At 39.8% G+C, this 14690-nt stretch overlaps 1 protein-coding gene across 1 annotated transcript in view; it reads right to left on the bottom strand.

Moving 5' to 3' along the window:
* Positions 1-14341, bottom strand: part of LOC109911121 (transforming protein RhoA) — an 82879-nt gene extending 68538 nt beyond the window's left edge. Inside the window, exon 1 of the mRNA XM_048606495.1 lies at positions 14262-14341. The gene's annotated coding sequence lies outside the window, so the exon portion shown is untranslated. The remainder of the gene's footprint in view (positions 1-14261) is intronic.
* Between the last annotated feature and the right edge of the window lie 349 nt (positions 14342-14690).

Here is a 14690-nt window from a genome sequence, read left to right as displayed (position 1 = left end):
CTTGTTAGTCTGTAGAATTTTCTCCTTCGTAGACATGGTAATTAAATATTTTTAAGTCTGATAAGATTCTTGGGTAGAGAAGAAAATAGAGTTGAGGCCAAAAACAGATGGCGGAACAGGCTCAAGAGGCCGAATGGCCTGTTCCTCCCCCAATATGTTCATACATTTGTATGATTGTAAGTGTTGGTGTGTGGAACCCTCCTTCCTGTATCACTTCAGAAAACAAATTGGGGATTCACTTAGTAAGATCTATATAAATCTTAAGGTAATAATATAATTATTTTCCAAATTGATGCGGCCAGATTCAGTTTTAGAAAATACAAAGACCTTCAGCTGGGTTCTGTTAACAGCATGCAACCTTTCTAATTACTTTTTCTTTCTATATTGCAATAAATTCTTAAAATCAAAAGTAACAGGAGGAGGAGTAGATCATTCAGCGTATTGAGCCTGTTTCCTCATTTAATAAGATGATGTCGATCTAATTGTGATCTTAACACTGCTTCCCTAACTGCCCCTGCTTTTCCCCTACCAAGCCAGGCCACCATAACTTTTGAGTCCCCTATTAGATCAGAGGGAGTCGTCTGTACCAGATTTTGGAGTACTAACTCACGGGCTGGATAAGGTAAATACCAGCAGTTGTCAGTCCTTCTCATCACATGAGTAACGTCAATATCCTTACAGTTCCTCGCTCGAATGATTACACAGTCAGGCAGGTGCCAATGCCTGGATCAAGGGTGTTGCCATGAGGCCTTATATTTGACTCTGATGTGTTACAACCCACTGACTTGAAAGTGAAGTTGCAGGTAGATAGGATAGTGAAGAAGGTGTTTTGTATGCTTGCCTTTATTGGTCAGTGCATTGAGTATAGGAATTGGTTAGGCCACTTTTGGAATACTGCATGTAATTCTGGTCTCCCTGCTAATAGGAAGGATGTTGTGAAACTTGAAAGTGTTCAGAAAAGATTTACAAGGATGTTGCCAAGGCTGGAGGGTTTGTGCTATAGGGTGAGGCTAAATAGGCTGTGGCTATTTTCCCTGGAGCGTCGGAGGCTGAGGGGTGACCTCATAGAGGTTTATAAAATCATGAAGGGCAAGGATAGGGCGAGGAGCCAAGACCTTTTCCCTGGGGTGAGGGGGTCCAAAACTATAGGGCATAGGTTTAAGGAGAGAGGGTAAAGATCTAAAAGGGACCTTAAAGGCAACTTTTTTCACGCAGAGGGTGGTGCATGTATGGAATATGCTGCCAGAGGAAGTGGTGGAGGCTGGTACAATTACAACAAGGCATCTGGATGGGTATATGAATAGGAAGAGTTTGGAAGGATATGGGTCAAATGCTGGCAAATGGGACTAGATTAACTTCGGATATCTGGTTGGTATGGACGAGTTGGACCGAGGAGTCTGTTTCCATGCTATACAACTCTGTGACTCTAGTTCACCATAAATTGAGCCCTGCTATTTCTGGAGTTGTACCAAATGTTAATTTTTTTTTGAGCACACGGTATCCCAATTTACCTGACTTTCACACCAAGGTTGATAGAAAGCAGGGATTAGGTTTCTGTACTAAACAATTTTTATTTCTTATAAGTAATTAGACTATAGCTATGCATAAACAATTATAAACCATTGGCACATAACACTGCTAAGTAAAACTCTACTCCCCTGAAACTGCCCCCCTCACACACACAAAGGAAAACAGTGAAAAAAGCCTGGAAAGTTTGTTTGATGGTCTTTGCTTCCTGATTCTAATTTGCATGTCTTTCTCTGGAAGCTTCCAACGGTTTGTAAGAAGTACAGAGCAACTAATTCATTTGGAAGATGTGTCTGATTTATCAAATGCAAAGTCATAGCTCATGGCAACTGCTACAGAGGTCTTTATTGCAGAGAAAGACAACTCCTGCTGGAAAGAACTACAGCATGCCCTTCTGTGCTTTCCTCTGTCTGTGTCTCTGTAACTTTTTTCCAGTTCTAACCTGCTCAGTTAACTGAGAACCAATCAGCTTCCCTTTTAAATCAGAGGGGTTGATATGGACTTGATGGGCCAAATGGCCTGCTTCCATGTTGTTGGGACTCTATGTATCTAAAAACTAATGGTCCTTACAGATGAAGTAGGGTGCTCATTATGATCTAATCATGCTCTAGATATTTGGTTAGGAGGATTACATTGCTATTTGCCTTCCCTATGCTTTCTTTGCCAATCACACTTTCCAGAAATTTGTCCTTCCTAACCGTGGCATTGAAATTAGTAAATAGTGGTGATTCTGTGGGGAATCCCTAGAGAACTATCATCAGCAATGCCTCTGCAAAATCTAGCAAGTTCAATGGTACAATTAGTGCTTCATATCAGTATCTCCTCTTAGGCTAACATTACCAACATTGAAGCAATGGTTACTGTCAATCTGCTGCATTGAGTGATCCATATTGTTTGTACACCTGATAAGATGGCAAAAACAACTCCTCTACTTTGGGCTTCGCCACGGCAATAGTTACCAGGAGGGTAGGGATCATGTTAGAAAGATATTCTTAAAGTCTCCCCAAAAAATGCAAAATCCTCCCCAACTTGTGGGAATCTTTTGACTAAAGGTTGTCAAATTGGAGATGAAGCATCTATGATAGTGCAATCTATTTTGAGCATCTTATGACAGGCCTAGGTGGAGGCCAAGCTCAAACAGAAGAAGTAGTTTACAAAAATCCAAGCATTCAGTCCACCTGCCTCTTCCAACACCATTTGCCCCTTTGTGCCAGGGTGTGGTGATCCAGCAATGATTTGCTTACTTACCTCAGGACCTGCTACTCTGGAGTGGAAGAAAAGCATCCTCAGTCTCAAAACATTGCCTAAAAAATGCAACTTTTGATAAACTATGTATAATGATGTGGAAATAATGAAGGAAGCATAATGGTATTGTTGCTAGACTAGTGTGACAATACTATGGCTTTAAGAAGTGTATTTTGTCCTGTTTATTTTTTGAAGAGAGTTTTGAAGGCAGAGGTGCCAAGTATTGTACCAGAGCCACTACAGTAAACAGTTTGAAAGGCCTTGGGTATTTTTTAAAGTTGGAACAATATAAGCAGACAGAATGGGTGTGGTCAAGCTCCCACAGAACGAGGATTTTTCATTTTAGCTTTCACCTGTTGCTTTTGGATGTCTTGAAGAAGTGGAAACTATTTTTTTCTCTCTTTAGCTAATAGCCAAAAGCTGGCAGTTCTCTTCCTGCTACGGGAATTGCATGTAGAACCATCTGTTTTCTGAATTTGCCTTTTGCCAAGGATGTATTTATGGGATGTTACTGTATTGAAACAATTAATTAGTAATAGTTACTATGCCTATTATTCTGTTAAGTTTCCCAAGTATATTATTAAGTTATTATAATTAAGTTATGACAATTCCTTCTTTCTTTTGTTGTATTTTAACTATAGTGGTTGAATAAAGTGTGTTTTGCTTTAAATCCGGTACTTTGACCAATTGTATTCAATCTGGAGTGCAACACCTTACATTTACCTTTAAAATAAGAAAAAGTTAGGGTCTAGACTATCTGAATATTTTGAGGGGGTTTGGTCTGGTCCATAAGAGTGGTAATTGGAGATCTGGGTAATGTACTGAGGTTCTGGGTTTGAATCCCAGCATGACAGTCAGAGCATTTTGAATTTGAATTCAATAAAAAATTTATAGTTAAAAGTCTAAGGATAACCATGAAACCATTGTCAATTATTGTAAGAACCCACCAAGTTCACTAATATCTTGAGGGAAGGAAATCTGCTGTTCTTACCTGGTCTGACCTATGTATGACTCCACACCCACAGCAAGTGGCTGATTCTCAGCTCCCCTCTGAAATGCCTTTGCAAGCCACAAGTGCCAAAATGTCTATGGATTGTAGCAGTTTCAAGAAGGCAGCTTACCTTCTCAAGGGTAAATACGGATGGGCAATAAAAGCAGACCTAGCCAGAGACATCCACATCCCATGATGAATTTTTTAAAAAAGAGTGTTTCAGAAACTTAACAAAGCCACGTGAAAGTTACTTTTAGGTAGAGGAAACATCCCTAATATATATCAAGCCATAGGTTACCTGAAGAGAGATCCAAATAGGATCCATACGTGGAATCAAATCTAAAACTGTGGAAACAACCCATGTGAAACCTACAAATCTAAATTGGTGCCACCAACAGAATATACAAGGCGCAATCAAAAGAAACCTTCTTTGGAGAAATATTGAAAGACTGGGAGGTGTGTAACAGCATCAGATTTGCAAACCAGAGAGCACAGGTGCCAGGTTAGTACGTCCATAAGTACAGTGGGATTCGTTGCAGACAATGTCCTTATGCAACATGAGGTAAAAAAGGAGACCCCTACAGATTTTGAAGCCGTCTGAAGTGTATTCTTATGCATACTTCAGCCCAAAACGGAATGTTGTAATTGAGCAAGTACAATTCAGTCGGAGATCCGAAAAGCCAAGAGAGTCATTTGAATCATTACCAACCATAGGTGTAGGTTAGCCATTGTTGGGGGTATACTGAATTGAAACACAAAATATTTTGCATCCAAGCTCTCAGAGTTTTTGCAGACAAATGATGATCTAGTGCTTGAGCAAGCAGTCCACCACATTAGGCAAACCAAACTGAGGGCACAAAACTGGGCCATAATCTGTAAAAATACCAAGGCATCGGATAAATCCGTTAATCCCAGTCCAAAAGTGGCAGCCCAGCCCACTCAAACGCCTGCCAGACAGGGGGAATCTTGGCAGCAGCTATTTTCAAACGTTCATATGATGGAGCCAGAAAGTAACAGCCAAGGCAAAATTGTTTAGCAGGAGATGCAGGGTGCTTCCAATGTGGAAAGACAGGACAACACAAACAGATCTGCAAATCTAAACACACACAAGTAGGGAAGAAGGCAACAAAATATGTTTGAAACCCAGAAAATTCTGGAAATTGCGAATTAAGAAACAGGTGAGAATACAAATTTCCTAGGAGAACTAAAAGATCACAGTCAAAATTTTGGTCAGTTTAGGAATTCAAAACAGAGTTCGAATTTGACATAATCATAAGTTTTTTGGACTGGCTGACAATTTGGAATGACTCAAAGCAGCGTTATCCAGCCATCCAGAACTAAATTATAAGATTTAAGTGGCACAGATCTTTAAGTAAAAGGTCAGATCACTGCTACACTAACCAGAAGAGGTAAGAGATCAAAGAGACTGTGTCTATATTTTACACAATCAAAAACATCTTTACTGAGGAGAAATGTTTGTATACAACTGGTCTTCTGAAGAAAGCAGACGGAGCCCTGTGCAAGTTAACAGGATAGCATTCTGCCAAGAATCCTCACAACTCTTTCAGGAGCTCAGTCGACTCAAATTCAAAGTTGATACTGTATTGATTCAAGGTGTTAAAGCCATATATCTATACACTCCAATACTACTACATGCATCTTTGGGGAAAGTTAAAGAAGAATTTGACAACTGTTACATTGAAGTGTTATATCACTTGCCACTGAGCATCAATTTGTTCCTGTGTTCAGTGTTCAGGGCTCATGACAGTCCTAAGTTGAATGGTTCACTCAGGCTCCATATAGACTTGAGACAATTAAATAAGGCAGTTCAAAGGCCTTGCCTAAGGAAAGATTTACTGGCATTGGAAGTGGTCTAGAAGGGGTTCACTAGGTTGATACTGGGTTTGGAGGGATTTTCATATGAGGAGATGTTGTGTAGATTGAGCCTGAACTCACTGGAGTTTAGAAAGATGAGAGGATACTTACAGAAACATTTAAAATTCTTAGGGGGCTTGACAGGGTAAAAGTTGTTTTCACACGTATTTCTTCTCTTAGAGGGCGATGAATCTGTGGAATTCTTTATCTGAGATCTGTCGCGGCTGGGTCATTAATAATATGATTTTTAATCATTAAGGGAATCATTCAGGAGTTATAGGAAAAAGGCAGGAAAATGGAATTGAGCATTATGAGATCAGCCATGATTCAATCAATGGGGGAGCAGACTGGATGGACCAAATGCTTTACATCTTCTCCTATGTCTTATGGAAATCCATTTCATGTCAAGAGGGATGGCAGTTTGTCAAAACCTGAAAACAGTGTCTTCTTCACCAAATTTGATGTTAACTCAGTTACGAGTGGTGACCACAAGGATCTGTTCTGGGTCCTCTTCTATTTGTGATTTTTGTAAATGATTTGGATGTAGGAGTGGAAGGTGGATTAGTAAGTTCGCAGACGATATGAAGGTGGGTCGAGTTGTGGATAGTGCGGAGGGCTGTTCTAGGTTACAAAGGGACATTGATAGGATGCAGAGCTGGGCTGAGAAGTGGCAGACGGAGTTTAACCCTGAAAAATGTGAGGTGATTCATTTTGGAAGGACAAACTTGAAAGCAGAATACAGGGTTAACGGAAAGATTCTTGGCAGTGTGGAGGAGCAGAGGGATCTTGGGGTTCATGTCCACAGTTCCCTGAAAGCTACCACCCAGGTGGATAAAGTTGTTAAGAAGGCGTATGGTGTGTTAGCTTTCATTAATAGAGGGACTGAGTTCAAGAGCCGTGAAGTTATGCTCCAGCTATACAAAAGCCTGGTTCGGCCACATATGGAATATTGTGTCCAGTTCTGGTCACCTCATTACTGGAAAGATGTGGAAGCGTTGGAAAAGGTGCAGAGGAGATTTACCACAATGTTGCCTGGAACGGAGGAAAGGTCTTATGAGGAAAGGTTGAGACAGAGCTAGGACTTTTCTCTTTAGAACGACGAAGAATGAGAGGTGACTTGATAGAGGTGTATAAAATGATCAGAGGTACAGATAGAGTGGACAGCCAGAGACTTTTTCCTAGGGTGGAGGTAACTATTTCAAGGGGGCATAGTTTTAAAGTGAGTGGAGGTAGATATAGGGGAGACGTCAGAGGTAGGTTCTTTACTCAGAGAGTGGTAGGGGCGTGGAATGCATTGCCGGAGAGGGTAGTGGAGTCGGCCTCATTAGGGGCATTTAAGCGGCTATTGGATAAACATATGGATGATAGTATAAGGTAGCGGTGGAGGTTAGATAGACCTTAGGTTTAGGGTAAAAATTCGGCGCAACATCATGGGCCGAAGGGCCTGTACTGTGCTGTACAGTTCTATGTTCTATGGTAGATTTGACAGATATCCCTCAACTAGGAATTCAGGTGCTAACAATATTCATTGCACCATTCAGGTGATTCTGTTTTAATTGCTCAGAGATAGTAAGAACTGCCGGCGCTGGAGTCAGAGATAACACAGTGTGGAGCTGGAGGAGCACACCGGGCCAGGCAGCATCAGAGGAGCAGGGAAGTTGATGTTTCGGGTCAGGAAAGAAGGGTTCCCTTGTGCTCCTCCAGCTCCACAGTGTGTTATCTCTGTTTTAATTGCCTTGTCTTTGGTATCTGATCAGCTCCAGAGATATTCCAGCCGACTAGGATATCAGGCTTTTGTCGGAGAATGTAGGGACAGCATCCTACCGTACAGCCAAGGTGTTAGGGAAATCTTCCTTGGGCCTTCCTCCACTTCTTTTGGTCTATCTTCCATCTACCAGATGGGGATTGCTTGATGAAGACTGCTGTCCAAGGACTACCCAATCAGAACTTCTGCCTACAAGGTCCCCTTCATGAAAACTGCCGAGAAAGAACTCCCCTCTGACCCTGAGCATTTATTGTGCTGTGTCAATCAATTGTCTGAACCCCTTTGACCATTGGCATCAGATGACCATTTCCCCCTTTAGCCACCTCCATTTGAAGGTTAATTTTAATTCCTTCTAAGAACAAAACCCTCTTATTTTTGAAATCAGTGTTAGTAATAGGATACAATTGGCACCAGATAAACTGTTGATGCTAGTTCAGTTTACATCATGACATCTGTGTTTCTGAGAATTCTTCCCTTTTGTTTTCCCATACTAGAATTTTGGGAAGTTAATTACTGCTGCAATAGCTGTTAAATGAAATCACATGCTACACAGTAAATACGAGGAAAATTCAATTTCTAAGGGATCCAATGTTCGCAATTTCCCACATCCAATGTGTGTTAATGTTATTCAGAGGTTGCTCGGAAAGGTTACTCAGATGGGAAAATTCATTGTGAGCTTAGCAAAAATCATGCTTGTGAGAACTTTTGCAAAAAAGGTAAGCATTGGCCTTTTTGGAATTGAGCAAATTAATGAATTTCAACATAATGGAGGCTCATCTCTTCAGATGTGCTGGCACATTAGAATTCCCAGATTTTTCATGGTGGTGGCTGCAGTTTTATCTTCAAGCAATCCTTGGAGAAATACTTATTCGGGTTCAGGAAGATCGTAAAAGGAAGTCAGCCTACTTTGCTTCCACATCATGAGCTGAAACAACATAACGGTATGTGACAGTAAGGAAAGGAGAGAGGTGTTGGCACTAACTTGTTTTAGACCAGGCCAGACCCCTTCAAAATATTTTAAGAAGGTAGCCTAGATCCTAACTTTTTCTTATTTGAAAGGCAGATGTGAAGTGGGTGTTCCAGGTCTGATGCAACTGGTCAAGCCACTCAGCTTTAAGCAAAACAAAAGTTATTTAAACACTGCAGTTGAAACACGAACAAAGAAAGCGGAACTTAACAACTGGAAAACCTAAGCAACCCAATACCGCAACTTAACTAATTTACTGTTCCAATATAATAACATCCCATAAACACATCCCTTGGCAACAAGGTAAATTCAAACACAGATTCTTACAGGCAGGAGGGAACAGCATCTACAGAGAAATTTCAGAGAAAGTCAGAGGAATCCTTCACTGAAGCTTGCAACACTTCTGGCACTCAAAATATTTGTGACTGCTACAGCTAAACAAAAACTAGAAAAAAATCCCCTGAACTTGAAAACTGGCTACTCCCCTTCCATTGTTAAACTGTTACTCCTCAGACTCTTTGGTGCCTCTGACTGTACAACCTCTCTTCAAAAAAAACCAAGGACAAAATAATGTTTTAAAGTGACAGCATCGTCACAGCTCCCCCCCCATTTAAAAAAAACAAACCAATAATATATAAAGATGGCTTCATTTTAAAATCCTTAGTTTTACTCTATTAGTACACTACAATACATATATACTACATTGACTCCAAGCATGCAAACATTTACTACCACAGTCCATTTACTCCTGCCACCAAACGTCTCCATCTGTCTTCATGCAAGTCATGACCATGCGTCGGCAATTATGTTTTCTCATCCTGCCACATGTATAATTTTCGAATTGAATGGCTGCAGTAATAAGCTCCATCTAAGCAGTCTGGAATTTTTGTCCTTAAACTTCTCCGAAAACTTTAATTGGTTATGATCAGTGTATACAATTGTCTCAGACACATTACTGGCTATATAAATGTTGAAATGTTGTAAAGCAAACACCAAGCTCAAGGTCTCCTCCTCAATCATGGAGTATTTCTGTTGATGAATATTCGATTTCCTGGAGAAATATCCAATAGGTCTTTCTATCTTCTCATCGTCTTCTTCTAAGAGCACAGCACCGACACCCACATCACTTGCATCCATAGCCACCTTGAATGGCTTTGCATAATTAGATGTGGCTAATATTGGGGCAGCGGTTAACACAGCTTTCAGGCTGTCAAATGCCTTCTGACAGTCTGCTACCTGCATAGTCAATAAGTCAGTCAGTGGAGCAACCACACTGCTAAAATTCAGTACAAATTTATGATAAGACTCACTTGATCTCAGGAATCATAGCAATGGTATGGGAAATTCCCCAATAACCTTTGTTCTCACATTTCGTGGGACCATCTGTCCATGTCCAATAACATGGCCCAGGAATGTGACTGGGCTTTGGCGAATTCATTCTTAGCTAGGTTTATCACTAAGCCTGCCTCCTGAGGTCGATTGAATAATTCTGATAAATGCTGCAAACGTTCCTTCCATGATAGTCTAAAATCACCAGGTCGTTGGTGTACTCCAAACAACTGGGTAATCCACAAATGACTTTACTGGTTAGTCTTTGAAATGTGGCTGGCGCATCTTCATACCAAATGGCATGACTTTAAATTGATACAGCCCATTCGGTGTCACAAAAGCCAAAATTGTCTTCACTCTTTCGGATAAAGATACCTGCTAGTATTCCCTGAGTAAGTCCAACTTAGAAATATAAGTTGCTTATCCCACCTTCTCAATGCACTCTTCCAAACATGGAATTGGATATGAATCAGACTTTGTAACTACATTGACTTTGTGATAGTCTGCACATAATCGTTGTGTACCATCTGGTTTTTGCACCATTATTGTGGGTGAGCTCTAGTCACTGCAACTCACTTCGATATTGTTGCCTTGGAGCATGTGTTCCATCTTTTTTTGAACCTGTGTCAACTTTAGAGAGTTAAGTCTATAAAGATGTTGCTTAATTGGAACAACATTTCCTATATATACATCATGCATAATTAAATTAGTACCTCCCAGCTTATTCCAACATATCTCTCCATGTGATTGTAATAATTCTTTCAGGTCATTTTGATTTTCCTCTGGAAGGTAACTCAATAATTTATTCCAATTTTTGAGAACTTCCTCATTGTCCAATTTAATTTGAGGAATCTCCAATTCAAAATCCTCTCAACTTGGTTCTTCCCTCTGTGTTGTAACCAGTGACACATTCTCCTTTTGCTGTCCTTCCCTATCAAATACCATTTGAGCATGTTCACATTAACAGCTCTGTGAAACTTCTTTCTATCTGGAATCTGTATCAAATAGTTCATTTTACTCAATCTCCTTTCAATTTGATAAGGTCCACTAAACCTTGCTTTTAAAGCCTCACTAATCACTGGAAGTAACACTAACATTTTACCTCTGTTAGCAAAATTATGAATTTTTGATTTCTTAACTGCTTCCTGTGTCATCATACGCTGTGATATTTTTAAATGCTGTCTAGCCAACTCCCCGCTCTATTTAATCGTTCCCTAAAATTTGACACATAGTCCAAATATGTCATCTCTGAACGCTGACTCATCAATTTCTCCTTAATTAATTTCAATGTCCTCTTACCTCATGCCCAAAAACTATTTCAAATGGACTGAATTTGATTCATTTGTGCATTCCTAATTGCAAAAAGTACAAACAGAATTCCTTTATCCCAATCATCTGGATAGTCTTGACTATAAGCCTTTACCATAGTCTTTAAACTTTGATGTCACCTTTCTAGCACTCCCTGCAATTCTGGATGGTATGCAGTGGATTTGAATTGTTTTATTCCTAAGCTATCCATAACTTCCCTAAATAATTTTAATGTAAAATTTGACCCTTGATCTGATTCTATCTCTGTGGGTAGTCAGTATCTCGTGAAAAATTTAAGTAACTCTTCTATAATCCTTTTAGCTGTGATATTGCATAATGGAATGGCCTCTGGAAATCTGGACATATCCATTATTGTCAACAAATACTGATTCCCACTTCTTGTTTTAGGTAGGGGTCCTGTGCAATCAATTAAGACCCTTGTAAAAGGATCCTCAAATGCTGGAGTGAGTATTAAAGGTGCTGGTTTTATCAATGCCTGAGGTTTTCCAATTACCTAACATGTATGACATGTCTGGCAAAATTCAACTACATCTTTATGCAGGCCAGGCCAGTAAAAATGTTTTTGTATTTTGGCTTGAGTTTTTCTTACCCCTAATGACCTCCTACTGGTAATTTATGTGCTACCCACAACACCCCCTTTCTATAACCCACTGGTAATATAACTTGATGAACTTCTGCCCATTCCTCAACCACCTGAATATGTGATGGTCTCCATTTCCTCATCAGGACATCATTTTAAAGATAGCAGCATTCAGGAATACACTCAGATTCTTCTTCTGTCTATGCTTTTTGATATAATTGCTTCAGTTTTTCATCTTTCTGTTGTAACTCAGTTAATTTCTCTGAGTTTAAAATATCCACTTTGTCCTCCACCTGTTCTTGTTTTTTCTCAACCATTCGATCAAACATGGTCTCTCATAATTCTACTTCAACTTCCTTATCTTTATTCTTTGATTTCTCCTCCTGTTTCAACTGGTGGCTTTGCGATCTTGTTATCACACAGTCAGGAAAAATCCCAGGACATACTTCCTGTGATACCTCAGTTGCCTGATTTTCCACTGGCTTTTCAACCACAGTAGGCAGCACTCCTACCTGTGATCCAGCTATATTGTTACCAACGACAAACTGTATTCCTGGAACCGAGAGTTCCTCCAGTACTTTTACCACCACTTCTCCACTTTTCACTGGACACACGAACCTCACTCTTCACAATGAGCACTTCTCATCTCACCATGAATTCCACCTATTAGCACTTTTTCTGGCAATGGTCCTTCTGTATTACATATCTTCCATTTCTCAACATCAAAGATTGACATGATCCTCGATCTCTTAATACTGTTGCTTCTTTACTTGCTGCCCCTAGCTTATGCAACTAAACCTTACCTTCGCAAGTAAGTGGTTTATGAAGATCTTGCACTTCCTTCTCAACCAATCTCCGACCAGGTTGTACATTCTGGTGCAGCTTTTTAGCATCCAGTGTGCTTTCCTTTACCACTTTAACAAAATTCACTGGCTTGTGCTGTTTTTCTACATCCGTCTTCCTGGAGCTTTTTCTAAAACACCAACACTGTGACTTCATGTGGCCTACTTTATTGCAGTGAAAACACCTGAGCTTTTTAACTTCTCTTTCCCCCTCATGGGTTTCCTTTTTATCTTGTGGCAAGCTATCTTTATTATTTTCACTAAGATCTACTTTTCCTTTACCATCTGAGGATTTCTCTTTTCCCCAATTTCTATCCCTCCCGGATTGAAATTGATGTCGGAGGCCAAACTTTGATTTATGAACCAATTCATAATCATCGGCCATTTCAGCTGCAAATGCTGCAGTTTTAACTCCTAGCTCTTCCACATGAGTTGTCACGACCTTAGAAAGCAAATTTTTGAACTCCTCCAAAATAATTGTCTCTCTAAAAGCATCATATGTTTGATCTATTTTTAAAGCCTGTATCCACTTATCAAAAGGATTTTGTTTGATCCTTTCAAATTCAACATATGTTAGACCAGGGTCCCTCCTAAGATTCCTGAAGCGTTGTCTGTAATCTTCTGGCACAAGCTCATATGCACTTAAGATGACTTTCTTCACCTCCTCATACTCCTCTGATAGTGATGCAAATACCTCACTAACTCTACCTACCAACTTTGTTTGGATCAACAAAACTGGCCACTTCATTTGTTTAGCCACTTTCTCAAATGAGATGAGAAAGGCTTCTACATCCTTCTCATCAAATTTAGGCAATGCTTGGAAATATTTAAACAAATCCCCTCCAGGCCTTTGGCTAAGATGGGTTTGCTCATCCTCATTATCCTCCTCACTAAGCCTACCTTCTACCTTCACCTCCATCCTTTGAAGTTGACTTTCCTGTCTAATTGCCAACTTCTGAAGTTCGAACTCTCTCTCTTTCTCCATTTCTTCTGCTAGGGCCTTCCTTACCTTTTCTTTTTGTTCTGCCAAAGCGATTCTTTCCTTTTTTTGTTCTACGAGGTCGATTCTTTCCTTTTCTCTTTCCTCTGCTTTTAACCGTAATTCAAACTGTTTCAGCTGGCTTTCATGTTCAAGCTGCTTCATCTGCAAATGAATTCTAGCCATTTCCAAAGATTCCAATAGCATTTCCAGCAAATTTAAATCTCAAGCTGTTGCCATAATTACCTCTCCTTTTTTCACAGACAAAGCAACCCAACTCCAGCTTGTCTGCCAATTCCAACAGCTTTGCCTTGCTCACCTTTTGTAAAATCCCCGAAGTCACCTCTTCCACGCCTAGAAAACTTTTAGTGACCGAAAGAACCATTACGACACAAAGCACTGTTTAAACCAATCTAATTCAACACCCAAAACAAAAGACGCTAACACCTACCACTTGCCGCTTTTGAGTCCAACAACCTTAAAACCAAATTGGAATTATAGAATTATCCTGACAAGAGTCCCCAATCTGTTATGGAGCAGGCCAGACTCCCTCAAAATATTTTAAGAAAATAGCCTAGATCCTAACTTTTTTTTTATTTTAAAGGCAGATGTGAAGTGGGTGTTCCAGGTGTGATGCAATTGTTCAAACCACTTGGCTTTACGCAAAACAAAATTTACTTAAACAGTTGAAACACAAACAAAAGAAAGCGGAATTTACAGTAACATAACTATTGGAAAACCTAACTGGCCCGATACAACAACTTAACTAATTAACTGTTCCAATACAGTAACATCCCTTGGCAAAAAGGTAAATTTAAATATAGATTCTTACAGGCAAGAGGGAACAACATCTAGAGACATATTTCATAGGAAGTCAGAAGAATCCTTTACTGAAGCTTGCAGCACTTCTGGTACCAAAACATCTTGTGACTGCTACAGCTTAAAAAAAACTAGAAAAAACGCTGAACTGGGAGAACTGGCCACTCCTCTTCTACTGTTAAACTGTTACTCCCTAGACTCTTTGATGCCTCTGCCTTTACAACTTCTCTTCAAAAAAACCAAGGACAAAATAACCTTTTTAAAGTGACAGCATCATCACACATGGATAAGTAAAAGATTCTCTATTTGACAGGATTGCAATTTCACATTGAGACAAACCATAATCCCTTGATCATACTGCTGAATTTCAAAGATACAGTCAAAATGCCTCTGCATGTACAATATTTCAGACTCAGACTGATGTGTTATCATTATACAACTG

This window comes from Rhincodon typus, chromosome 16, assembly GCF_021869965.1.
Source record: "Rhincodon typus isolate 14 chromosome 16, sRhiTyp1.1, whole genome shotgun sequence".
Taxonomy (NCBI): domain Eukaryota; kingdom Metazoa; phylum Chordata; class Chondrichthyes; order Orectolobiformes; family Rhincodontidae; genus Rhincodon; species Rhincodon typus.
Note: the sequence above shows the minus strand (reverse complement) of the source record. Positions and strands in the feature narration are given on the sequence as shown.